The sequence below is a fragment of the Macrotis lagotis genome, chromosome 4 (genome assembly GCF_037893015.1).
Source record: "Macrotis lagotis isolate mMagLag1 chromosome 4, bilby.v1.9.chrom.fasta, whole genome shotgun sequence".
Taxonomy (NCBI): Eukaryota; Metazoa; Chordata; class Mammalia; order Peramelemorphia; family Peramelidae; genus Macrotis; species Macrotis lagotis.
This window is the reverse complement of record NC_133661.1, coordinates 135,223,007-135,250,934: the sequence shown is the minus strand read 5'-3', so window position 1 is coordinate 135,250,934 and position 27,928 is coordinate 135,223,007. Positions and strand designations below refer to the sequence as shown.

General features: G+C 33.5%; 1 long non-coding RNA gene across 1 annotated transcript in view; it reads right to left on the bottom strand.

Moving 5' to 3' along the window:
• Positions 1 to 14,089: 14,089 nt before the first annotated feature.
• The window catches only part of LOC141520038 (uncharacterized), a 623,376-nt gene continuing 609,537 nt past the window's right edge, over positions 14,090 to 27,928 (bottom strand). Inside the window, exon 4 of the long non-coding RNA XR_012477520.1 lies at positions 14,090 to 14,908. This is a non-coding gene — a long non-coding RNA (uncharacterized LOC141520038). The remainder of the gene's footprint in view (positions 14,909 to 27,928) is intronic.

The following is a 27,928-nucleotide window of genomic DNA, read 5'->3' as shown; positions in this document are numbered from 1 at the left end:
TATAATCATTGACAAAAATATCTAGTAATGTACATTAGTTATACCAAGTAATAAGGAACTATAGATACACACTTAAAGAAGGTAGAGAGTTTTGCTCTGGAAAAGCCAGCAATAGAAATGTTACTGACTGAACTTGGCCACTGTTAAACAATGACAACAGCAATAACAGGGCAATTAACATTTATATAACTCTTTAAGGTTTACAAAGACTTTTCATTAAATATTAAATCATTTTAATAGCCTGAGGTGCTATTGTTGCCCTGGTTTTACAAATGAGGAAATTGAGGCAAACAGAATTTTAATGACTTCCCTAGGTTCACATGTTGATTTCTCTTTCTGGTTCACATACTCTTCTGCTTCCATATTTTCTCATCATTTTACTTCATTTTGTGATGTTCCCAAAACTTGATGAAGAGGACTCTCTTCAAGGATATTGGCACCTAAAATAAAATTTTCTCTTCTAAAGAAAATTGATACTTCTCAGAAACTCTCTTAAGAATTTAACTCCAAGGACTCTATTCTTTTGAAAATCCTCCAGATTCTCTATGATCCCATTGATAAGTGTCTAAACTCTAAGGGATCCCAAGTTTGAGCCCAAGGTACCACTTACATTTATAATAAATGTGTGTGTGTATTCACTAATTCATTCAATGCATGCTAATGCATGCATCTAGGTGCAACACATTATACAATGTGAATATATACAATACACATGTGTTTCTATTCATACATATATGAATATACAAAAAGCATATATGATCAAGGCAATCAATCAACAAGTGTTTATTAAGTTCTAGAGATACAAAGCCCTGTCCTCAAGAAACTTACATTTTACTGAAGGGATGTAATATATAATTATAAATGTATTCATATACATTTACATACATACATGCCCATTTATACATCTATACATATAAAGTTTCTAGGATGTCACATTTAATATATGAAATCACTGGTCCTTGTCTGAGTTCCCATTCCTTTTGTTATCAGATTTTATAGATGTATTTAAGTTGTTTGGGAAAATAAGAACATATATATATATATATATATATTATATAAAACAGGGTATTTTTTTAAAACATTGAAGGGTTCTTTCCTCCCTCCTTTTTCTGAATGATGGGAAACATAAACTGCAGCCCTTAAAGAACTGAATGTATGAAATGAAACAAATAGGCTTTAAAAATTCGCAAAATGGGGGGAAAAAAGCCATAACTTAGCAGGAGGGCTGCAAGTAAAATATGCACTACGTACATGCACACAATATATCTTCAGCACTTAAAAAAAGATAAAAGAGGTCTTGAAAGTGAATGAAGTTGACTCTCAAAAAGTGGGTTTTAGATGTTGAATATTTAATTCACTGATAAAAGGGACCTGATTTCCTGCACACGGCTGCCATAAATAAAAAAAGCACATCTTAAAAGAGAAGCAATGAGCAGAAACTGACCTTTCTGTGAGCAAGCAGATGAGAGAAGGTATTTGGCTAATCCCAGCTGTCTCTGATTGGCCAGACAGAACCGTGTTGAAAATGTCTCCATCTGGGCTAATCTGCTCTCAGTTGGATGAGCCGAGGCCTTCAGAGTTAACCTGACATTTAACAATAATTACCCTTTTGAATGACCCTGGCCCAATCTTCTGCTCCCTTAGAAATCTCTTTTTTTGTATGTGCTCCCAAACCCCTTGACTTTTGTGTTAGAGATAGAAGAAAAAAGATGATACGATAATCATATATGTGTATACTCCTAGATATAAGAATGTGTATAATAGATATATGAACACATATATAATATACATCATATATTATATATAAATGCAACAGAATTTAGTGGATGTTTTACTGATATATTCTGTATAATTTATCAATCTCCCATGTTACTAGAAAAAATAAAAAGAAAGCATAGAGTAAATTAACTGGTGGCAGAATTTGTTTACTAGTTCTGATATGAATGTCAAAGTCCCAATGTGGCCTTGCTAAAGCACTTGCATGTCCCTTATCAGAGGCAAGAAGAAATGGTGCATGAAAAGAGGTTCAGATAGAAAAACAGAGTTCAGGGGTCATAAAGGCTAACTGTAGATGAAATGTGGCCATTTCTTTTTACCTGAGGCTGGCTTCATCTTTTTCTTAGAAAGGTCATTGTGATAAAAAAACTAAAACACGTCTTGAAGAGGAAAACCCATTCTGGGTTTTATTTACTTTTTTTAAAAAAGCTTTCCCATTTTTCCCAAATAGCTTCTATCCAGGGTCATAAACAGCAGCCATAATTATCTCTATACTAATGTGGTAGTTATTATTGAATTTTCTAAAGTGAGGAAATTTGGATTATAAAAATTCTTATAATTTTGTACAAAGTACTCCAGCTAGGTAGATTGGCAAAAGTAAACCTCAAATTTCATAAACCTACATTCCTTATAAAAATCTCCTTGCATTTATTGTTTTCTCTCCTACTTGAAAAATCAAGACACTAGGTTCTCTTGAAGTATTTTTCTTCTGTAACCAACATGAATAAAGGCCAATATGAAAAAAATGAATCCATACAATTTAATTCCCTGTGATTCTAGATAACTTAAGATAGATCTACCAAGTTCATTCAATGAAGTTTTCTGTTTTCTTAAGCACCTACTTAGCATGTGCATATCACAGAGTTAGACACTGGGGGAAAAAGATGAGAATGAAATAGTCTCTGCCCTGAAGGGGTTTATAGTCATATATATATATATAATCACTACCCTGAAGGGGTTTAGTCTTCTATATATATCCCACCACACCACCACAATATAATATGATATATTAGTATATATATATATATATATATATATATATATATATATATATATATATAAAATCATTTGATTAGAAAATGCAAAAAATTAACCTATAGAAACCACTCTGAAAAACATCCACTGATGATGTCTAAGAGTATTTTGAATAGGATAACAATGTTCAGCATTCCATTTAATTTAATAGACATGTGTTAATTATCAATTATGTACAAGTCACTGTACTAAGTGCTGGGAGCATATGTATCTAGAATATGAAACAGTCCTTTGAATTTTAAGAATTTACACTCTACTGGGATGGGAAAAATATTTTAAGATTTAACAAATAATGAAAATAGCTGTAAATAAATTGGAAGAAGAGTGGGCTAGAAAATTGGGACTTTGTGCATGATAAATCTATTCAATCTAGTACCAGCCCCTGTGGATGTTTGGTGAGCCTACCTCTAGACATGTGTATTGGAGATTGGTCCCTATTCTCCATTTTAGAGAATGTACAGGCATTCTGTGATGGTTTTCATTCTGCTTATTATATGATGATCAAAATCTTTCATTTTATTCAGAGCTGGAGCTGAATGTACCAAAGATTCCAAGAGAAAAAGTCATCTTTCTTTCCTTCTTGCTTTTGTAAGATTCAAAACTGATTCTCTGACCTTTGGTGGTATCCTTCAACAAAAATGGTGGTCTATAAGTATGTGACATCTCAGTCACTTGGTCAATCTATAATATGCTGCTTGTCAATATCTGACAGATTGCACCTCAGAAATGGTTTAGCCACTGGACTTCTAGTGAGTCTTTTAACTTTTCTTTTTCTTTTTTCAATTTATTATATGAAACAAGTGTTTCCATAGAATTCTGGTGTCTCCCTAGTACCACCAGAATCAAATATAAAATCTTCTATTTGGCTTTTAAAGTCTTTATGGCCTTCTACCTAGATAGTTCCATTTTCCATTTTCTCCTATGTTCTGAACACTAGCCTTCTCACTCTTTTCCAAAACGATGTTTCATCTCTAAACTCCATAGTTTTTCTTTTTTCCCTCCTTCTTTCCATTTGTCGATCTTTCTTCCTTTCTTCTTTCCTTTCTGTCTTTATTCATTTATTTTTCTCAATTACATGTAAAAATTTTTATATTCTTCAAAATTTTGAATTCCAGATTTTCTCCTTTCCTCTCTACCTTGAGAAGATAAGCATAGATTATATATTTGCCATCATGAAAAACCTAATTTCACATTAACCATTTTACAAAAGAAAGCAGAAAAAAACAAAAATAAAGAAATTTTAAACATTATTCTTCAATCTGTATTCAGATTCCATCAATTCTTTCTCTGGAGGTAGATGGTATTTTTCAAAATAAATCCTTCAGAATTGTCTTGGATCACTATGCTGCTAATAATTGCTGAGTCACTGACAATTGATCATCACATAATATTGTGTTACTGTATATAATGTTCTGTTTTCTTTGACTTTTCGCTGCCTGTCCCCCCATACCTGGGATTCATTCCCTTCTTAGCTCTGCCTCTGCATTCTCTGACTTCAAGACTCAACTCAATCTGACCCTCGTCAAGAGAATTCTTCTGTTTCTCCTCCTTCAAATCTGTATACCTGTTTCTGAGTCTGTCTTCTATTTATACTGTATTTTTGTATGTACTTTTGCACGTTCTTTTTCTCATTAGACTGTGATCTCCTGTAGAAAAGGGCCAGTATTTTTGCCTTTTTTTGTATCCCCTATTCTTGTCATGGTGACTGACAAATTTCTCTTAACAAACTCTTGTTTATTGACTAAAACTGAGATTTTATTTTGATATGCATTGGGAAATTGTAGGTATTATACAATTTTCTTTCTTAATCTGTCCCTTCCTCTTACTATCCATCTCTCCAAATTAATAATTTTAAAAAAGGCTTGAATTTTCAATACATAAATGCAGTCTGGCAAAAAAATTTTCACATTGATCATATTTGAAAATATATTCCTCTGCTGCATTTAAAGCTAATCACTTCTCTGCCAAAGGTAAGTGTCCTATGCTTCTATTTTTTTTTACTGATGTATGTTTTGGACTCTTGATTATTGTTGCATTGATCATTCTTCTGGTCTTTCAAAGTTGTTTTTGCTCTATTGTTGTTTTCATATAAATTGTTCTTTTAGTTCTGCGTACTAGGCAGTGATTTTTATAGTTTCTTCTGAAACTATGCATTTTGTCATCTTATGAACACATGTTATTCCATTATATTCTTTGTTTAGCCATTCCACAATAGGAGGACCTTCCCTATGTCTTAGCCCATTCTTTTCCACATTTTTGCTAACATTGAGGGTCAGTTAAATGATGCAGTGGATAAAACAGTAGCCCTGCAGTCAGAAGGGCCTCAGTTCAAATATGGTCTCAATCATTTAAAAATTACTTAGCTGTATGATCTTGGATAAGTCACTTAACCTCATTGCCTTGCAAAAACAAAAACAAAACAAACAAAAGAAATGAGCTGCTATAAAAATCTTTTATACATATAAATTGCTTTATTCTTTTAAAAAATATTTGAGCCACAGACTTAGTAGTGATAAAACTAGGTCAAAAGATATGCCTAATTAGTAACATCTTGAGTTTAATTCCAAAGCACTTTCCAAAATCCTCCACTAACTCTTACTCCACTATTAGTGAACGGAGGAACCTGTTTTCCCCCAGTCTCTCCAAAATTTGTCATTTGCCTCTTTGTCAGTTTCATGGACATGAGATGATAACTCAAACTTGCTTTAATTTTCATTTTTTAATTAATAGTGATTTTGAGCATTTTTTAAATATATGGCTGTTGAAAGCATTGATTTTTTTTTCCCCTGAACATTCTCTTTTCCTATTTTTGACCACTTGTCTTTTGAGGATAACTCTTATACATATAAATTTGAATTAATTTCTTATATATTTGATATACAAAACCTTTATTTGAGAAACTTACTGCAAATATTTTTTCCTGGTAACTTTTTTTGGTTAGTTTTAACTGAATTAGATTTTTCTGAATAAAAATAAAATAAAAATAAAAATTAATTGTTTATTCTATCCCTATGTCTGGAATATTTTTAATCTTTATCTCTGCTTCCTGACATCCCTAGCTTCCTTTAAGCTTCAGAAAATATCCCTTCTTTAGAACATCTTTTTCAGTCCCTTTTACTATGCTAATTATTCCATATTTAACACCAATAAGATTTGTACATACTTTCTTATTATCTTCTCTATTAGATTGTGATCTCCTTTGTGTCTTTTTGACACCCAAACAGTTATCATAATGCCTTGCACATAGTAGGCACTTGATTAAATACATATTGACTGGTGAACTGATTATCTTGGGTAAACTTCTTTTTTACTATTTATACATAAATTATTTTTTCCATAATAATCTGATAGCCATTCTCTTCTTTTTATCCTCTTTTTTATTATATAGTCTTTTTTTCAGTCATGTATTTTTGAGAGCTTATCTTTGAATATGATGTGTAGTATTAATCTAAACCAAATGTCAGAATACTGCATAGTTTTCTCAGTTTTTGTGGAATAATAAGTCTGTCCCCTAAAATTGAAGTCTTTGAGTTTACCAAACAGTATATGCTATGATTACTTGCCTTTCTATGTTATAAATCTAATCTGATTCACTGATTGACCTCTTTTTTTAAAGCAATACTAGATTATTTTAATTACTGTTTTATATTATAATTTTAGAACTGAAACTGAGAGTTCCTTTCTTCCAGCTTTTTAGTTTTTCATATAAATTTTGCTATTATTTTTCTAGGTCCATAATAAATTTTTAGATAGCTTTATTGATATAGTACTGATTAAGTAAAAAAATGTAGTTTTGTCATTTTTATATTAGATCAAATTTCCAATATGCAGTTAAACTTTATGATTTTTTTTGTCAAAGACATAGTTTAGAATTTGGGTTGGGATGAGTTGAAGTAACTGAAAGATAAAGATAAAAGGTAACAATAAAATTCATTTTTTCATTTACTTAGCATATGTTATATTCAAGGCACTTATCTAAACTGTGCATATTACTTTGGAGGCAGCAGTAATAAGTCAACAAGCATTTATTAAAAACTTATCACCTGGTTTCTAAGTCATGTAAGCAATAAGATGGCAGACCAAGCATTTTCCATGATCCTCATTACCTCTCAAATTTTACCAAAACAGAAATTATATACCAAAGATAAAGCAACTTTAACTGTTTTTCATTGTGTAGAATATCAAGAATCCAAAAGAAGGTTAAAAAATATACCCAGTAATTGTTGCTCACTGACACTAAAATCACTTAGCACTCCTCCCTCACCTCCAGTGCTAATGATTGCAAGGCCACATTAAATCTAAGGACATGGCATAGATTTAAATCAAAACACTTTCCTTGATCCTGCAGGGAAATGATGTAGAGAATTATGAATGTAGAAGTAACAAAATCTGTGATCTTTAATGCTATTAAATCTAGTTAAATGGTGGAGGTTCCCCACTCTTGAGATGTAAACTGAGCTCCTGTTGATTGTATCCTTGCCTAGCTTGTGCCCATTTTCCCCTTCACTTAACTTTGGCCTAGATGGTGGAGAGACAGGAAATGACATATTGAACTTGGGGATCAATCAATTTGGGACAGGAAGGACCATTTCACAGCTTGCCATTGGGAGATACCTGGCCCAAGTTGTAAGCCCACACCAAGTGCCACCCTCAGTCCAATCTATCATAGAAGGGTATTTAATAGGAAGCACTACCCTTCCAGCTCTCTTGTTTCCTCCAGGCTACCATACAGAAGGATGGGGCTTTTCCATGCTCTTTTTCAATCTACAGGGAGCACCATGAACCTCACCATATGGCCTAGTTAAACCAAGCCTCATGGTTGCCCTTCTCTCTCTCTCTCTCTCTCTCTCTCTCTCTCTCTCTCTCTCTCTCTCTCTCTCTCAAACTTCACCTGGCCTGTCCCCAGGGGGCTTACTAATTTTAGCCTGTGTACTTTGTAACAATATTTTGCAATAATAAAATCCTGAGCAATTTTAACATCTCAGAGAACTTCACCTTTTCAGTAACCTTAAATCTTCTGTCTTCAATCTTTAAATCATTTTTTAGGTTTTTGCAAGGCAACAGGGTTAAGTGGCTTGCCCAAGGCCACACAGCTGGGTAATTATTAAGTGTCTGAGACCGGATTTGAACATTTGAAAGCAGGTATTCCTGACTCCAAGGCTGTTGCTTTATCCACTATGCCACCTAGCCGCCCCTCAAATCTCTAAATCTTTAATAAAATCAGCAACAATCTCTTCTCCTTTCCAATAATGTGGACACCTCATTACACCAGACTGTGGAAATTTTCTTAGGTTCAACAACCAACCAATTGTTCATAAGGTCTTCAGGAGCAACAACTTGAAAAGGACTACAACCTGGAATAACAGTGCTGCAAAACTCTGAATTGTTGATAGCACTGAATTTCCAATGCCAGGAAAAAACAGATTCTGAACTGCAAGTACAGTGGTTATGAATTCCTGGTGTTAGTAGAAAAAACCTAACAAACAGAGGCAATGGAACAAGACACCATGCACGTGAAGGGTTGTGTAGTACTCTACTAAGGTTGAGGAAAAGAACAAAGCATCCAAGTAGGGACAGTTCTTACCATCAGAAGCCAGTTGAGGCAGAGACTTGGGTTGAAGAACTGGGAGTCATCAATAGTTAGAAGAGGCTGGGAAACTTTGAGATCCAGTACCCAAGGAAACCACAATTAGAGGTGATAGAGTCAGATGAGAATAACAGAGAAATAAGGTGGAGGTTAGAGGGGTGAGATACCAGGATTCTATGAAAAGAAAGATTCTAGGAAAAATAAATGTCAAAAATCTTGATCATAAAAGATAAAACAGGAAAAGCAGGAACAACAAAATATTAAAATGGCTTTTAGATATAGTAAAAAAGTTCAGATATATATGAAAAAACTGGAGAATAAAACTGGAATCTCTAATGAAACTTATTTTACCAAAGGAAAAAAGAGAACAGCAGCAGATAGGGAGTGTAAATACAGAAGTGATAGACAATTAGAAAAAGAGAAGCAAAAATCAAGAATGTTAAGAGAAATGATGCTCACTATGCTAGCAACATATACAGATTCCAAAGGCAGGATGGATGAAGACAAGCTAAGGATGACAAGATAACATTAAAGAACAAAAACAACAAATCTTTACATTATAATAAATAAAATAAAAAATGAGAACTACAAAGAATTTGTTAACATAGAAAATAAAATTCTAATTAAAATTACTCACAGATCTCCTCCAGGGTGGAGGAGTGGGGTTTGAAATAACTCAAGATTGCAAACTCTAACAGGTAGTGGCTAAATTTAACATTTCATTTCAGAAACAGTAACTTCTATGAGCCATCTGGAGAAAAACCTTGAAATACAAAGGAAAGAACATTTAAACAATGCAAGACTATTCTGTATACACTAGAAAAAGGAGGAATGGATGGAATTATTTGTTCTAAAGAGCTCTAAAAACCTATAACCTAACCTATAACTTAAAACCTATATATAGCCTAACCTAATCATGGAGGAAAAATCATGGACTTTCTGAATAAAGAAGAATTTAAAACAAAAAAAGAATTTAAGAGCTTATTTGCATCTCAAACACAACAAATCACAGAAAAAAATGGACAGAAAACAGCAGATAGCAACAGGAACACTGAAAGACTAGGAAAAGACTCCTTTCTAAATGGACACCAAAAGACAGAAGTGAAGGTGGAAATCTAGAAGAACTGTTAGTGAAGAGGTCATAATGGTGAGAACCTAGAAACAGCCTACTTACAAGTAAATGCTGCTTTTGTGAGACTACATTACAATGTGAAAGGAGTCAGGAAAAGGGGAAAGAGAAACTGGAAGGTATAAATGAGTAAGTGAATGCATGGGGGTTAAAATACAGAAATGAGGGGAAGTGAACTTTGAAATCTCAGAAAGAGAAGAACCTACAGGAGAGTTGATGAGAAGCGGGGGAGATGTTTGAAAAGGCGAGAGTAGGAGGAAGGTCTCTTGTTGTGGACATGGAAGGGAGTTCCATTGATTCATGGTCCTATGGGAGAAGGGAGATGAGGTTTTTATTTTGTCTATAGCCTAAGGGTTTTGTGCCTGAAGAATCTACACCACCTGTGAGGTGGAGGGCATTGGAATTGCTGGCAACAACACCCAAAGGAATAGAAAATCATTCTCCAGGGAAGATATTTCCAGGCAAATGTCAGGGGATGGGGGAGGAGAGCAGATGATCAAAAAGAAATGGTATAGAGCAGTAGAGAGCTGGGAAGCGTTTATAGTTGAGCAGTATTTTCTCTGACACCTGCAATAATTGTCAAAGTTCTGAGAATGAGACAATAGAAAAGGGTAATCCATGTAGGTAAATCCTTAAACTGGAAAGGAAAATAAAGCCTGAAAGGGATTGCTTACAAGACACACATTTAAAAAACAAAAAGCCTTCATTATAATTAGCAAGAGTTTGTTATAGGGGCAGTTAGGTGGTGCTGTGGCTAGAGCACTGGCCCTGGAGTCAGGAGTACCTGAGTTCAAATCCGACCTCAGACTTAATAATTGTCTAGCTATGTGACCTTGGACAAGTCACTTAACCCCATTGCTTTAAATACATTCTTTTTTATAAAAGAGTTTGTGGGGCAGCTAGGTGGTGCAGTGGATAAAGCACCGGCCCTGGAGTCAGGAGTACCTGGGTTCAAATGCAGTCTCAGACACTTAATAATGACCTAGCTGTGTGGCCTTGGGCAAGCCACTTAACCCCATTTGCCTTGCCAAAAAAAAACTAAAAAAAAAAGTTTGTTATAGAATGCAATGATTTTGGTTATTCTGCATTCCTAGGCTCATCTTCATATATGAAGTCATGTTTCAAAACTTTTTAAAAATTATTTTTGGCACTGTGCAAAATATATCCACAGATAGTCATTATAGCACTGCGATTGTTGTGATTTAGTAGTCTTTTAGAGTAGCTGTATCTAGTAACCTTTCTGATTTAGTTAAGTTAATACAGTCCATACTCTTATTACTTGTAGCTGTTATGACTCACCCATTACTGTATGCTTACTTTTTGTATGTGTTTTTTTCCCCTGGTAGAATTTAAAGTCCTTTAGTGCAGACTGTATCTTCAGTACCTAGGACAGTACTTGGCATGTAGTATAGTAAGTTTTTAAATAAATGTTCAATGATCAACTGGCACTAATTTTTTTACAATTGGTAAAAACTGCAAAAGATTTTTTTCTACAAGTATTAATTATTATCTAAATAGTATTTCCCCTCAATTACAGGTAAAGCTAGTTTTCAACATTCATTTCTGTAAAATTTTGAGTTCAAAATTTTTCTCCCTCCCTCTTTATCTCCCCACTCCCCATGATATCAAACAATCTGATATAGGTTAGGCATACCCAATCATGTTAAATATATTTTGATATTAGTCATTCTATGAAAGAAGAATCAGAACAAAAGGGGAAACCACCAGAAATTTAAAAAAAGAAAATAGCTTGCTTTGATCTGCATTCAGATTCCTGAATTCTTTCTTTGGATATGGATGGCATTTTCCATCAAAAAATTTAGAAGTTTGATCAATGGAAATCATTGATCACTGCATTGTTGAGAAGAGATGTCTATCATCACACAATATTGCTGTTACTATTCTTCTGGGATTCTTTTTGAGAATTCAGGGTCATTGGATATCAAAATGAAGTATAAGCATAGCTCTTTAGTGAAAGATTGTACAGACTTCTATGTATTAATAACAACATAGCTGATCATCACGACATATTGCTGTTACCATTCTATTGGGATTCTTTTTGAGAATCCAGGACATTGTATATCTAAATGAAGTAAAAGCATAGCTCTTTGGTGGAAGATTATATATAGTGTTATGTAGTAGTACAATAATTCATTGTAATGTGGACCTTCAAATGATGATGATTAGTATTAATGAAGCTTTCTAAGATTCACATAGTATGTTATCATGTAGGTTATGTATCTTGCTCAAGTTCATACAGCTAGTGTCTGAGACAGTATTCAAATTTAGATCTTTCAGATTTCATATCTAATACTCTCCACATGATACCCCATAGTTGATAAATCACATATTCAGCCCACATGTAAACAGGAATCTCTTCCATCACATATATGACACATAAATGGCAAGTAGTCATTCAGATTCTATTGATGATGAATTCCCTATCATCCAAAGAATTCTGTTGTAAAAGTAAGGTGGGACCAGGTAGTAAGAGCCCTAAAACACCAAGGGTAGAAGGGCTGGAAGTCAAGATAAAGATGATGATGATGATGATGATGATGATGATGATAATGCTCATGATGATATCATCAGTAGGAGTGAGGGGATGGAAGATAAAAACTATTGGGACCCAAAAGGGAAAATTTGATCTTTATATCTTTTTTTTAATTTAAGGCATTGGGGTTAAGTGACTTGCCCAAGGTCACACAGCTAGGCAATTATTACATGTCTGAGGTTGGATTTGAACTCAGGCCTCCTGACTCCAGGGCCAATGCTCTATCCACTGTGCCACCTAGCTGCCCCTGATCTTTATATCTTAAAGATAAAGAAACTCAGAGTATTGATATAGACAAATATGTGACTGTACTGTTAGGTGGTCAGAGTAGAGTAGAAGTAGGGTTTGGAACTGATGAAATTAAAAGATTTTGAAAGTCAGCAACTGATAAAAATGATCACCAATTGGATGTTGTAATGGATACTAGAGTCAATTTCACATCAAAAACCTTTATGCTTCTTACCAAAAATTAGGAAAGGTTTATTTAAAAAATAAATATTCCCACTTTTATTATACAATAATTATATTATTATTATTATTATTATTGACTACTCCCCAATTCCCTTAACTATTGACTCACCCAGTCTAAGTTCAATCCGAAATGATTAGCATGAGGTATTAATTCCTTTTTTTTAAATCTTTGTCTCCCCCATAAATATTCAAGGGAAAAAATCCTTAATAAAGCTTAGTTAGGGCTCATATTAGATTTATCCAAATATGAGTTCTAAGGATTCCAATTCCCATGTAAGCATTCACTATATACTGAAGCTATTGTATAGGAGTCACCACAAAAAAATGGATAGGATCCAGAAGACATAAAGGAACCCATTAACAAATACAGAAATATAAGATACTTAAATATCTAGCATTGGACTCTTATATATGATAAAGACACTTTGGGGCACTTCTGAACAAAAAATATTCTCCATTCATCTCAAACCTTCACCATCTGAACAACTAACTGACAGTAGTAAGAATGGCAAAGTTCAGTTCTTTGGTCCCATCATTACATTATTTTTGTCCTTCAATTACAAGATTTTGATCTTTTTTTTACTATCTTATACCTTCTCTAAGAAGCATGATGTTTTTGGAAATCTCCCTTTAGAAGGTTGGTATCTCAAGGCTTAAACTCTACAATTCTTGAATTAGTGATTGTTCACTAGGCAACATAAATCAAAACCAGAGATTTCTAGAATATCTTCCATCTTAGTTAGAAAGCTAGACTCTAATTAGATTCTACCTGAAGAATTAAAAAGATCACCTTCTCTAACCAGAAAGTTTGGATTCAAGAATATTGAACTATCTCTTAGACCACAGGGCAGTATGTTTTTACCACTTCCATATCCTTCTGATTTGTCACCATTATTATTTCTATGTCATGATAAAGGGGAAAATCTTTTCATTTTTCTGTCATACCTGGATGAAGGAACAAAAAAAAGTGGAAAGAGGGAGTTCCATACAGTGAAAAAAGTAAGAAAGTCAGGTAACTGAGTCCCATAAGTCTCATTTATTTGGAACTAACCATTCAGAATGACTTCAGGTATTTTTTCAACAAAGTTTTCAAGCTGCAAGTTAATATTTATAGTAGGTACCCTTCTGACAGGGTTCAACAGTCTACAATTTCATGAAGTTTACTAGGAAAAATAGATGTATATCTTCCTTCATCAACATCCTTTTCACAGTCTTTGAAACTAGGTTAGATCTTTCCCAGAATGTATGTATTTTTTTTTAGTGAACTGAGGTGAATGAAGGACTCTTTGCTACAATGGCTAGGAACTTCCTGGAATATTAAACTGGAGTAATGTGTAGAAGTATAATATCTAAAATAAAGGAGATAATAGTACCATTGTACTCTTATCTGTTCCAACTGCCTCTGAAATAATTCATTAAATTTTGAATGACATATATGTTAAAGGACAGTGGCAAACTCTAGTATATAAAGCAACTAGACACTATCATTTGAAAAAAAATACAAAAAACCTACACCATTGCAATATGTTTTTTATCTGATTGTATTGTCTTCAGTCTAAGTTCCCAGTCAAATGATATATAAAATATCAAAAATTTTCCTAAGAATTTATTTCATTTCACATATCCCCAGGATATATGCATCAAGGCAAGGCATGTGTTAAGCCTTGTCATGAACATCTAATTTGTCATTACCACTGCCCCTATGGGATAGAGAAGTTAGAAATATTTCTCTTTGCCTTGATTCATTTAATAGAAGGCATGAGAGAAAATGGAGTGTGAAAATGTACCTGCCACTAATTTTTATAGTATATTGGGACTCATGGCTATCAACAATATAAATTCAGTGTGCCATTCCAATGTTTTCTTCCACTATTCACCTTCATAATATATCAGTATAATAATTATTCCTCCAAAGTATCTTTTACTGGCTCAATGATTCTCCTTACATTTTCTGCTTTAAATAGAATTCCTGATCCCTTTTTAATATTCATTAATTCAAGTCCTACTGCTATGTTAAGACCCAAGTCAATCCTATGACTTCCATAAGGTTTTTCCCATTGAGAACAACTAGGTAGTGCAATGGATAGAGTTTTGACTCTGGAAGCAGGCTCTGAATTCAAAACCAACTTTAGACACTGACACTTACTAGCTTTGTTACCCTCGGTAAGTCACTTAACTCCAGTTGTCTAGCATTCAGGGCCATCTCCAGTCATCCTGATCTATTTTTGGCCACTGGACCCAGATGGCTCTGGAGGAAAAAGTGAGTCTTCTGACTTAGCACAGTGTCCCCTCACTCAAGTCCAATTCAGGTGCATGCTATAGCATCATCTCCATGATGTTATGTCTTCTTCAGGAACTAAATAAAAACAACAGAAAGACAGAAGCAGTTATTTTTATTCTTTGATACCACTATCCTTTAAACAAAGTTTAATATATTCTGTTTTTACTTATACATCAAAGTGATGGATATAGAGTGAATTAAATAGGGAGGTTTTTTTTTTTACTATTGGTGTTCACTATGTAATTAACACATTCAGAAGAAAGTAGGAAAAATAACTATTTTATTTTAATTACTCTAATAGTAATTCTTATACATTCATTTGTATATGTTGATCTTTGACAAGTCATGTTAGTCTCTGAAGTTCTTATCTTTTTTTTCATATTAGAATGGAGATTAAAAATGTTATCTCATAGAATGTACTGATCCAAGTGGATGCTTTGAGTTACTCTTTCAGAATAATTGTTCTATTAGTGAATTTATGTCATCACATTCAAAATAGAGCTTTTAGAAATTCCATTCTAAGTATGCTCATCTCTTTTTGGTCATTGACACTGGCATTATATTTGGTTTCTATTTCATTTTTAGGTAGCACTTTTGAACTTTATGTTAAGAAAAGGTTTTCAGCACCTTAAAAATTTTCAGTATCTCTCTCTTGAGATTTCAGTAATTCTTCAATTTCATACCTTACTTTATCAAACCAGGGCTTATGAAAGAAACAGTTTTTTTTCCAATGGTCTTGTAATATATAGCTGGGTAACATGAACTTGAAAGGACATTATTGACAAAAACATAGGATAAAGTTCTTATATATAACTTGCATGATCTATTTTTCAATTTTGCTATCAAGTAATTCTAATATATAATAAAAGCATTTATATCTTTAATCCATTCATGATCACTGACAGTTTATATAGATACTAGCCAGCCCTATTATCCTGTAGCATTTTCAGCATGTGAAACATTGATATTTCTGACTTGCTTTGATGTATCAGTCAATGAAAAAGCATTTGTCATTAAATGACTAAATTTTTCTCTGCACTGGATATACAAAGACATAAAAGTAAAGCAATTCCTACCTCTAGGTTATTATATTCCACTTGTGGAATATGTGAGAATTTGAAAAATAATACAAAATTAGTACACTGTAGTTTATGAAGTAGAAGACTAGTGATATAGAATATCAGGATAAGAAACATCTTGTACTAGTGATACTTAAGCTGCATCCTTAGAGTAAAAGATTTCTATTCATCTAACTCTTGTGTTAGTAGAACACAAAGGAGTACCACTCCTTTCACTGTCTTCCATGTCAAGCTGGTCAATATAAGTACTCCAGATAGGGTCAGTTTGCAATCCTATAATGACCCATTTATTTCTCAGAATCATTGGAGCATTATATTGGGTAAGATGCTAACATAGTCATATCAGATCCCAGGTGCTAAGATTTTCAGAACTATTGCCAAGACTTCACAGATACTATAAGGGTCTCAAAACTCCAATCTGCCTGAGCATCATCCTGGCTGGAATTTCCTAACTTCCCAATTTATCCCTCTTCAACTTAACCCTCCCACATTTATGTGTTTGACAGATTGGATTTTCAAGGGGATTGTTATAGTAGTTGTTATTTTAGCATATCCCTGCTATAGGTAATGCAAATTGGGTCCATTGATAGATCATTAGTTTGAATTTTTCATCTCAGAATGTTATAGAGCCTTTGTTCACCATGTTTGGGGCTACCAAAGCAAACACAAAAGACAATAAACCCTTCCTTGTGAAGAATTTTTAACCACTATACAGATAGAAAACCATGTGTATAAATGACTCATCTCTACCATTGTACTATTTTCTCTGTAGCATAATAAAGTAGTTAATTAGATCACACTTGAATGCCTATCAGTAAACTGCAGAAATGAAAATGGCCTCTTTTTTAGCTATGAAACAGAGTAAAAATATGTTGTAAAGAATACATAACTACACAGAAGATAACTTATCTGTATATATCCTTTTCTTGACCTATTCCCTCCCACCTTCTTTTTTTTTTAAGCCATCTAGACCTTGTCTTCACAGTAATGTCATAATCAGCAAGCTGAAAGGAAGGTGGCTGATAATTGTTCTTTATGTTGCTCTTTGTTTAGTATCTGATTCAATACATCTGTGTGGACACCATTTCATCACCTTCTTAGTAACGGAGGTGAAAAAAATCAATGGCAATCAGATTACATTGTTAACAGAAAGGCTAAAGGGCCAGTGTGTTAAGTTCACAGTGCATCACCTTTCATTTAAAACATTTCAGTTTTTTATTATTTATCTTTATTATTATTTATAGCATGAAGCCCACAGGGTTTTCTAACACAACGTGAAGAATAGCATTTATCTCCTGCAAAGTAGGATAGCTATAGTATTTTCAAGGCCGAGGACAGTTAGGCTAGACAAAATGGAAGATGTGGAAAGCCCAATGCCATTGTCTTTTTAAAAATGATTTTCTTTTTTCTGGTTCCCTGAACTTTATGATCTAAGTCATTATATGAGATCTCATCTATTATTATCCTTCTTATTTATTGTTTGTAATTATTAGTATCACTATGATTATCATCAGCAGGAGTGCAACCTACACTTTGTAAAAGCTGTAATATGCCAAAGAATAAAATCCCTCAGCAAGGGAACATCCAGTTGAAAGGCACAAATTGATAGAGTGCAGTCCCAAACAATAAATAAAGACGGATGTAAGGTAGTCATACACAGAGAGGTAGGTGATTATTGGGACAGGAAATGCTTTGAAGAACAGGTGGGTATTGAGGAGCCATTTGAAAGCAAAGAGGGATATGGTGTTATTTCAAACTTGTTATTGTTGGAGCTTAATGGATATTTGAAAAAATTTAATAAAAACCCAGCATAAAATATAGCCCTAAATTCTATATATACTCAAAAAAGTTAAAACTTTAAATTCATTTGATAGAAGCTAATGTTTTAAATCACTTTTAATAAATGATCATATTTTAAAGATATGACTATTACTTATGGTGGATAGCAAAAGAGTTAGCTAGATGTCAGAGCAGCTATGGTCATTTAAAGGTTAGGTTGCTATAAGTTGTGGCCCAAAACAATGCACCTTGATCCTCAGCTGGCTCTGGGCCTAATTGATCTTTCTTAGGAGCAGAGATTCTGTCTGCACTTTAGAATGAAAGGCACTATCATCTATAGCTTGCCAAAAGGAGAGGGAGAGAGAAAAGGTCCCTTGACCTTTCTTAAACAACATTCTGGCAGTCATATTCCCAAATGATTAGAAATCTCATAAACCCACCATCACCAGAGGAGTCAGAGAATACTCAGATCTCTCCCTTCCCCTACACACACCTTCTCTCTGAGATTATTTTTAATTCATTCTGTGTATATGTTGTTTACACATATTTATTTGCATATTGTCTCCCCAATTAAATTGTGAGCTCCCTGAGAGCAGGGATTTTTTGTTTGCTTGTTTTTGTTTGTTTGGGTTTTTTTCCTGAATACACAGTGCTTATGTTTCTGGAACATACTTAATAAATTCTTATTAACTTGACTTCCATCAAATATATATATATATATATATATATATATATATATATATACATATATATATATATATATATATATATATATATATATATGTCAGAATCAGCCATCAGATCTCTGAAGAGCCCAATGGTATAGGGAAGAAGGAGAAGGTCATAGGCTTTAGACAATATAAATTGTCATCTACAACAAACTGTATAGAGGTAGAGGTTGGGGAAGTTTGACTAATTTAATGGTTCAAGTATCATATTGGACATTCAGAGGGAAATGAGAGTATTTTTGGTATACTATCACTTATGTTTTACCCTCTTCTCTATTGTCAGTGGCACAAAAATTCATATCTGAATTTGATTAAATAGAGAAAGAATTCCAATGGTCTGAGGTAGGGCCTAGTTGTTGTATTTTTCCTTAAGGCTGTTGCTCGTGGGTTCTCAGTCTTATATTTCTAAAATGCTTTTTACTCCAATACTTATACATTAAAAGCAATATTTACTAGGAATCTTATCAGATGTAGAGAATAAACACTCCTTTCTTTGACATGACTTTTTAAAATTTTTCACACTTTGGCAACCACCTCCACCCCCTATATAATAGACAAACTTTATGAAAGGAAACATTATATGGTTCTATTTTATTTGATCAGAATTGGGTTCTCTAACTGACTTTTGGATATGGTTCAAAATCTAACAGAACTTTGCTGATTGTTATATTGATTCGGAGCTCAAGGTCACTATGGTGTCAAATTGCAAGTCCCCAAGAGTATGTTGATTTTCCTAGTTCTTTGAGGATTTGCGCATGATTGTCACAGATTTGTGATGATATTCTATGCAAGAGTTGCCTCTGAATGAAAGAACAGCTCCCAGCCTTATATGCTTGTGAAGATCTTTGTCTGGATTCACTGAATTTTTTTGTTTCTTCTCTTTTCCCTTGATTAGTTCAACCACAGAATTATGCTTACAGAGAAAAAAATTGTCTCATATCTTCTTGACTCTTACCCATTTCAAAGTCTAGCTCTAGCTTCTGCTGTATTCAGAACACTGCTATGCAAAATAATAGATTGACTACACCTGAATATGGTATTGATCTTTCTTGGGAAATGCAATGCTATTCCCCAAAAGGTGGTCAAGCAGGCTAGATAACAATTAAATAGTCTTGGTGGTTAACCTATTTGGTTAAATTCAGAGTTATATTCATCATACATATTCAGACAGGAATTGTTTTGATATATTAATTTTGCTTCTTGGAATTTTTCTTGAGTTTATTAAATTAATGTGAAATCATAAGGCTCTGCTGTGAAAGTTTCTAGGTTCTTGTTCTTGTCATTTTTCTGCAACAATGCTTTCCCTTGGTTCTTTTTATAATCCTGACTGTTTTTCCTTAGTCTCCTTTGTGAGATCATTGTCCTTTTTCTGCCCATTTTGTGTAGGGTTTCCCCCAAGGTTCTGATTTGAGTCATCTTAATTCTATAATCTCTCTCTCAGTAATTCATTAGCTTCCTATGGTTCATTACTCATTTCTATGCAGATCACTCCCAAATATACATACATCCCAATCTGAAATTAGTCCCACATTTTGAACTCAATTCTAAGCTCATTCAGTCTTGCTTCCAATCTCTTCATTCAACTGAAACTACTCTTTCTAAAGTTATCAATGATCTCTCTTTTGACAAACAGCTTTTCTTCTCAATCCTCCTCATTCTTAACCTATCTGCAGGCTTTGTCATTGTCAGTCACCCTTGCCTCCTGTATACTCCCTATTATCTTGGTTTTTAGACACTGTCCTCTCTTAGTTCTCCTAAATGTCTGATAACTCTTCAGCATGCTGACACACAATGGATATTACTTAAGACTTTTTCAGGGTCTTCTCTTTTTTCTTCTAGTATACATTACCTTACTTGATGTTCTCTTTGATTCTATTGGCTCTAATTTTCATTTCTATGCAGATAACTCTATGATAAATGTATTCAGTCCTAATTTTTCTTCTAAATTTCATTCTAGCATCATGAACAAACTTTCTTTTGGATAGCTCAGACTCAATGTTATTTAGGCATTTCTGACTCAACAAATCCAAAACAGAACTCATAATTTTTTCTTATAAATTTTCCTTCTCCCCAACTTTCCTTTTGCTGTTAAAGGCACTGACATTCTCCTATTCACTCAGGTTCACACTGTTATAAATTCTTCATTCACTTTTTTTTTGGGGGGGTGAGACAATGTTTTCTATTTTTTTAGGTTCTATATTTGTAACTATGCTAAACATAGGTCAATACTGAACATTTTGTGAGAGAAGAATCAGATCCACATGGAAGAAAGAAAACATTAGAGAAAAAATGATATTATATATTCACTTTTATTTATTTTATATATTTATATATTTTATATATTATATTTATTTATAAATATTTATAATATATTCACTTTTATAAAGTGAAGATAATAAGCTTCCATCTTTATTTAAACTCCACAGTTCCTTCTCTGGATACAGATGGTATTTTCCATCATAAGTCTTTTAAAATTGTCTTTGATCATTGTGCTGTTGAAATGAACAAGTCTATCATGGTTGATCATCCCTCCATGTTGTTGTTAATATGTATAATGTTCTTCTGGTTCTGCTCATTTCACTATCAATTCATGCAAATATTTCCAGGCTTTTGTGAAATCCAATCAGTCATGATTTCTCATAGACCAATAGTATTCCATCACCTATGTATACCACAGCCATTCCCCGATTGATGAGCATCCCCTTAATTTCTTTTTTTATCTTTAATTTCTTCATATCCTTTATTAAAATTTTTTATTTTTTTAGGTTTTATTTTTTCAAGGCAAACGAGTTTAAGTGGCTTGCCCAAGGCCACACAGCTAGGTAATTATTAAGTGTCTGAGACCAGATTTGAACCCAGGTACTCTTGACTCCAGGGCCGGTGCTTTATCCACTACACAACCTAGTCACCCCATCATCCCCTCAATTTCTAATTCTTTACCTGTATAGAAAGAGCTATTATAAATATCTTTGTACATGTGGGATTGTAACCCTTTTTATGATTTCTTCAGTACACAGACCAGTAGCTTCATTCACTGTCAATCTGCAATCCAACCTTCTCAAATCTTTTTACTTTTGCATTATTTCTTGCACATATAACCTCCCCCCCACATTTTTGTATAGACTCTCATCACCTCTCACATTGACTATTGTAAGACTATTCTAATTAAATTCTTGATAGGTATTTTTTGAATTGAAATTGTGGTCTACCATGGACTATACAAAATCCAAGATTGCATGAATATCAAATTATAACAATACCATAATTTTGGACTCAAAGACACCAATACAATTTTCAGTACAACAATATTTAGTCTCTACTTTTTACAGATAAATAAATCAATATTGGAGATATGGTAGGAAAAAGTAGGTTGGGCCTTATAGAAGCACTTTGAATTCCAGAAAAGAAAGTTTAAATTTTATACTGTAATCAATAAAGAATAACTGAAGCTATCTGAGCAGGGAATTAATATGATGAAAATGACATTTGAGTAATAATAATTTGATAGATTAATCAATAGTCTCTTTCAAGAGACTAAGTAAGTATGTGATAACAATGATAGGGGGATAGGGGGTAATAGTAGTGATCAAAAGATCCTTTTTTAAAAAAAAGAACATCATTCTGGATTTCTTCAGATTTGGTAAGTACCCTTAAGTATACATATGAATGTACGAGTAAGTTTTCCTTTTTTTTCTTAGTACAAGAATCTCTAATGAGCTGATTAAAATAGGTTCAACATATCAAACAATGATTTCATTTTCCTTTTTCCTTCTATAGCCTTTATTATAATAGTCTAAGTCAGAATCATCCTGTTTGGGTAAAATGGGCTGTAATTCTGCTATTTACATATGGGACCTCACAAAACCATTGTACTCCTCTCATACTAAAGGACCCTTAAGCTTTGATGCCTTCATTCTTTCAAATAATCCAATGTGTGTCTGGGTGGGTACTTTGTATATTCATCCAGCAAAGAATTTAATTCATCAAATCCCAGAGGAAAAGCAAGAAGCAGGAGAAAGAAGGCAAGTGATTGATTAAATTCAACAGGGTCTTCATTTTTCATTCCTTGAAAATGTTGTTCAAGTATCTTTTAGCTCTAACTGAATTCCAGGTCGAATCACATGTAACTATTAGAGACCTCTTCACCACAGAATCCCACGGCTAGAGTCATTTCAATTAATTAAGTGTTGCAGAGGTTAGTAACGATTTTAGACGGCAGAATGAAATTACTTCATGAAGTGGCAAATTCCTTGTGTGTTTTCTCCTTCTTCATCTGGATTATGGCAGACAGAAATTGAATTTTGTCAATGGATTAAAAGGATCTTTATTCCTAATGGCTTCAAGCATAAATGCAATGACTTGTGCTAAAAAAAAATGTATAATCATACAGAAGTCAAAGTAATTCATTCCCAGTTGAGCAGTTGAGAGGGCCCTGGTAAATTTAAGAAATGTGGCAAGTTCAAAAATATACATCATTACATATTCTCATATCCCCCAATTCTAAAGAAAAAAAATTAGAGAAAATATAAGTTCTACATTCTAGAAAAGTTATGCCCCAGTTATTTTATGCCCACCCAGTATGGGGCATTGTGGAAGATACAAAAGGAATATGAGAAGTGAACCTTACCCTCAGAGAAGTTATAATCTTGTTTGAGAGGAAAGACATACATATGAAGCAATTAAAGAACAATTCAGAATATATTAAAATGCTAACTTATATGGTAGGGAAAGAAATTGCAAATGTAATAAAGAACTCATTATACTGCTTTATACTTTGTACATTTTATAGACTGAATTAATGCATTGGGGGAAAGAGAAACTTACTTGGATGCGAATGATCAGGGAAGGTTTCATAGAGGTAACAAACATCTTAATGGGATTTTGAGGATAAGAAATGAGGATATAGAGAAAAAGGTGCTAGACACTTAAGGTGGGAAATCAAAAAGAACAAAAGTATAGAAGGGGGTAGGTTCGGAACCCATGCTTTCTTTAGTACAGGTAACTGGTAGATAAGGAAACTGTTACAAATACAGGTACAGGAGGGCACTTCCACTGCAACTCCTAGTTTTAGAGTTATCTAGAGTACTGAGAGATTAAAAAGTTTTCTCAGAATAACAGGAAGGATTTGTCAAAGGCAGGACTCAAACCTAAATTTTCTTGGTTTGGAGATCATTTTTAATTCATTTTGCCTGATTGACTCCGATGCTAAAAGGCATGAGAAAAAGTAAATAAAAGAGGTAGGTTCCTTAGAATCTAATTTCTTTAATAAGTAGATATGTTCTGAATATTTCAGCATGGTGAGGGGGTTGAAAGATCATTAAGAGTAAGGTTTAATAGATAGGAGTTCTAAGATCAAGTTCCACAACTTTAATTAATTATGTGATCATAGACAAATCATCTCTTTAGGACTCAGAGTCCAAAACTGTCAAATGAAGGTTTGGGGTTGGAAGATGTCTAGGAATCTTTCCACTGTGAACAATCCATGGCCTTATTGTTTTAATTCTTTGACTCAAAGATTTCAACTTAGAAGGATTTGAAATAAAAGAAAAAAAACTATTTATAAAGAAAAGTTCATCTGTCATTTTGACACTGTAGCTAACCTGACCTGGAATATGTACCATAATCTAAATCCTGATAATTCTTCAATTTTTCTTCTATTTTACTCATGAAAACTTTTCGGACCTCTCCCTATATGAATTCTAATTTTTAGCTATACTTCTACTATGACATAGGTTCATATGTTTACTTCTTAGTTGTCTATTCACATAAACATTGCTTTTCTCTGATGATATTGTAAGCTCCTTTATGACTTCTATAGCTTCTCACATAGTATTTTGCAAAAATGGATAGCAAAATTGATAATAATAAAAATAATAATAATAGCTCACAACTACATATAATTTTAAGGTTTGCAAAATATTTCATACATTATATCATTTATAGTTTTATTTATTTTATTGGTTGCTTAAATTGATACAGAAGTGTATATTGGTATAGGAAAGGAAGGAGAATGGGATATAATAATTCTGCATTATTTTAAAAAGATCTGACTCAGGGTAGTCCATAGAAGTTTAGATCTAATATGGGAATAGATGAAGATATTTCTAGGCTATTCAGAAATTAACCAAAGACTTGCTTAGACACAGCATAGAAAGGATAATTAATAAATATCTAGCATTTAGCCCAGGTAGACAAGGCTCACTTTTCCTCCATATGGAATGATGCCTCATGTGAATGAGGCATTTGGAGTCTGCCAAATCTGAAGGATCTGAATCCATGTGAACAAATCATTTTCATGTCAGACCTTTACTTCTCTAAGCTGATCAAATCTTAAGTATAGTTTTAATCCTTTTGTAATTCATGCAACCTTTGAGAATTCATTTTCCAACTCCTCCTTCCAATGATGAATTGGATCCCCAGAGCTTGACTATATCTTCCTGTAAGGGTTCTAAAGGTTCTGAAAGTTGATAGTAGAGCCAAATTCTCTTAGCAACAAGTAATTCTTTTTAAGGATATTTAATGAGCCAGCACAGTAGGAACAATCCTCAGACACACACAAACATCTCCACCAAGGTATGTGACATAATCTTTCTCAAGTAATATAAACTAATTGAGATTATCTCTCACCTAGTTATCCAGTTAAAATGGTATGGACTGTTTTCAACCCCAATCTTTTACCTTCCACAGAGAAACTACCCTAAGGTATATGAAAGAGTTCTTAGGAAAAACTAGCTCAGTTCCCTCAGGGAACTCTGGAAGGTGATTTTGTTCTCACTACATATGCCCAGGAGTAAATCCACAAGCAGAGATTAGATTGCCAAAAACGATAATAAAATAAGCATTTAACCAAGTAGGTTGGTTTGATAAATCCAGGTGAGTAAAAAGGAATTAAATATGTGAAATGATGAAACAATAACAAAAAATGGAAAGGAGTTTATTGAAACAGGATATGCGATGAAGGAAAAGACTGAATTTCATTTAGAATGGAGTTAGTAAAGGGATTTAAATAGAAGGGGATTCCTATATTTCAGAGATGGGGAACAATGGATATGGATTATTATATATGCTACCAGAAATTGCCAATATGTTTGCTTTGCAAAACTACTTTTTATTAAAGTTATAAGGAAAGGTTTGCTAAAGGAAGGGAAGAGAAAATGATACTAATTATAGATATATGTTATAACAAAGCAAAAAACATCAATAAAAATAAATACAGTGAAAAATAACATGGCAAGAGAAAAGAGAAGAAATAATAATATATACATCATAAACATACAGGCTGTCCCAAAAGTCTCAATGCAATTTTAAGGATGTATAGGTTTAAAGTGATATTTAAACCTATTTAAATAAAGCAACACTTTTAGGACCCCCGTATAGAGAATATATTCAAATGAAATACAAGGTAATTGGGTTGGACAGGGCCTTTGGAATTGAGAATATCAAGTAAGGTCTTTGTAGAAGATAATATTTGACATATGTCTTGACAGAAAAAGCTGAAATCAAAGAGGGAAAAAGTGGAGGAAATAAAAGACAGCTATTGCAAAGGTAAGGAGATATAAGAGTATTTCCTGTGTGAATAAGAGTAAGAAAGCCAGTTTGTCTGGAGGGTAGAGAGTGGGAATGAGAGGAGATAGTGTGGAGACATCTTTCCATAAAAAGAAGGATAGTGAGAAGGTCTAATCTGCATTTTAGAGAAATCATTTTTGCAGATGAAATGGAGGTAGAGAGGCCATGCAGGAGGCTATTACAACAGTCCAGGTAAGTATTATGGAATTCAAATGAGATAATGTATGTGAAAGCTATTTGGAAAAGCCATAGTATACTATATGGAAAAATTTGTCTATTTTTATTTCTTAGTACCTCAACTATGCTATAATCTACTAGGTATTCTCGAGGTAGGATGTTAGTCCCAGCCTTATGTACAATCCCTGATCAATAAGTGTATTTTGGGAGTGAACTAAGAATTATGATCCAGGTGAGTCTATGATAATCAGGTGTATCTATTCATGAGTATAAATTTCCTGTTCCCATTTACTCTTTCATCACTCTCCTCTCTCTCCTTTTCTCTTTCTCTCTCTCTGTGTTGCTCTCTCTATCTCTATCTTTCTGCCTCTCTCAAAAGGGAAGGAGGATATCCCATTTAAAACAATTCATTCTTCTGTAGATGATGATAAGATACTAAGGGCTTCATTTTTCAGGCCTAAGAAGACCACTGCCAGAGTTGCTTCCCTTTTATTCCAATCTGTCTAGAATGCAATCATAAAAGCCTAGAATTGGGAGGGGACCTTCCTGCTCTCCTACATCCAAATGACCATTTACACTAGGTCCATATTTCTTCTTTAAACATAGTTCCAGACTTATACTTGGTGACATAGGATCAACACGTGAATTTCTTTAAAGTTCACAATTTCCTCAGCATATGATACAACAATTCTGTGGGGACATTTTAGTTCATTTTGTGGCACTTCTGCTTCTTTAACAAACCATCCAATAGCCCTGAACTACTCAGCAGCTGATTTCCAGGAACAAAGCACTTTGTGAATCTATTAGGAAGTCATCGGGTCAATCCCTAATGCTTCATGGAGCCTGGGATTCTGGTCTGACTATTTCCAGCTTTGGTTTAAAGGTTAGGGGCAAAACTGAAGGTTTGGGACATTTAAGGGGTTAGGGTAGAAAATGAAGGATGAGAGGAAAAAAAGAATTAGATAATTTCATAATGGGTAAATATCCCATCCCTCTTCAATATATAATATTTCCTGTTCTTTTTCTTTTTTTATCAGAATACTTCCTTAGGTTAGAGAAACAGGTCTCTAACAATTACCTGATCTCCCCCTTTGTTTTTAATTTAAGGCAATAATGATATTATGTCTTTACCTTTAAAATTACAAACCATACCACTCCCCCCCCCCCAAAAAAAAAATTCCCCAACTTGTAGATCAGAATGAATTCTTTCACTAATTTAACAGTTTAACACTAACGGAAAAGAAGTTTTAAGAGCAAAGGGATAAGCTAATTATGGTTAATTGTGTCAGCCTGGGGTATCTGATTAGTATAATTAATCTATCCCAGTGGGAATTGATGCTTCTGGCTATGCCAGGTGAGATGTAATGAGTAAAAAAAAAAAACTATCTGGGAGTTCAAGGGGTCTTTTTGTATGGCTAAAGAAAGGCTTTTGTTTTTTTTTTTTTCCAGGAAAATTATGAGAGGCTTAAAAAATAGATGATTCCAATTATATTTGTTTTTGGAGTAGTTTTTTTGTGATGGAGTATTATTTTAATAATCACTTCATAGGAGTTAAGAAGTTGACATTATTCCAGATTTGATCTAAAAGTTAATCATTCACAGTGATAGTAAAACATTAGAGGCAAAAATCAGAGCTAGCAATAGCTAATCCTCTCTTCTCCAATTCCCTTTTAATAATACAGATGAATACATATGTGAGACATCATGGTAAAGCGGATCACAGAATCTGTTAGAAGAAAACCCCTTCATTTTACTGAGATTTAGAG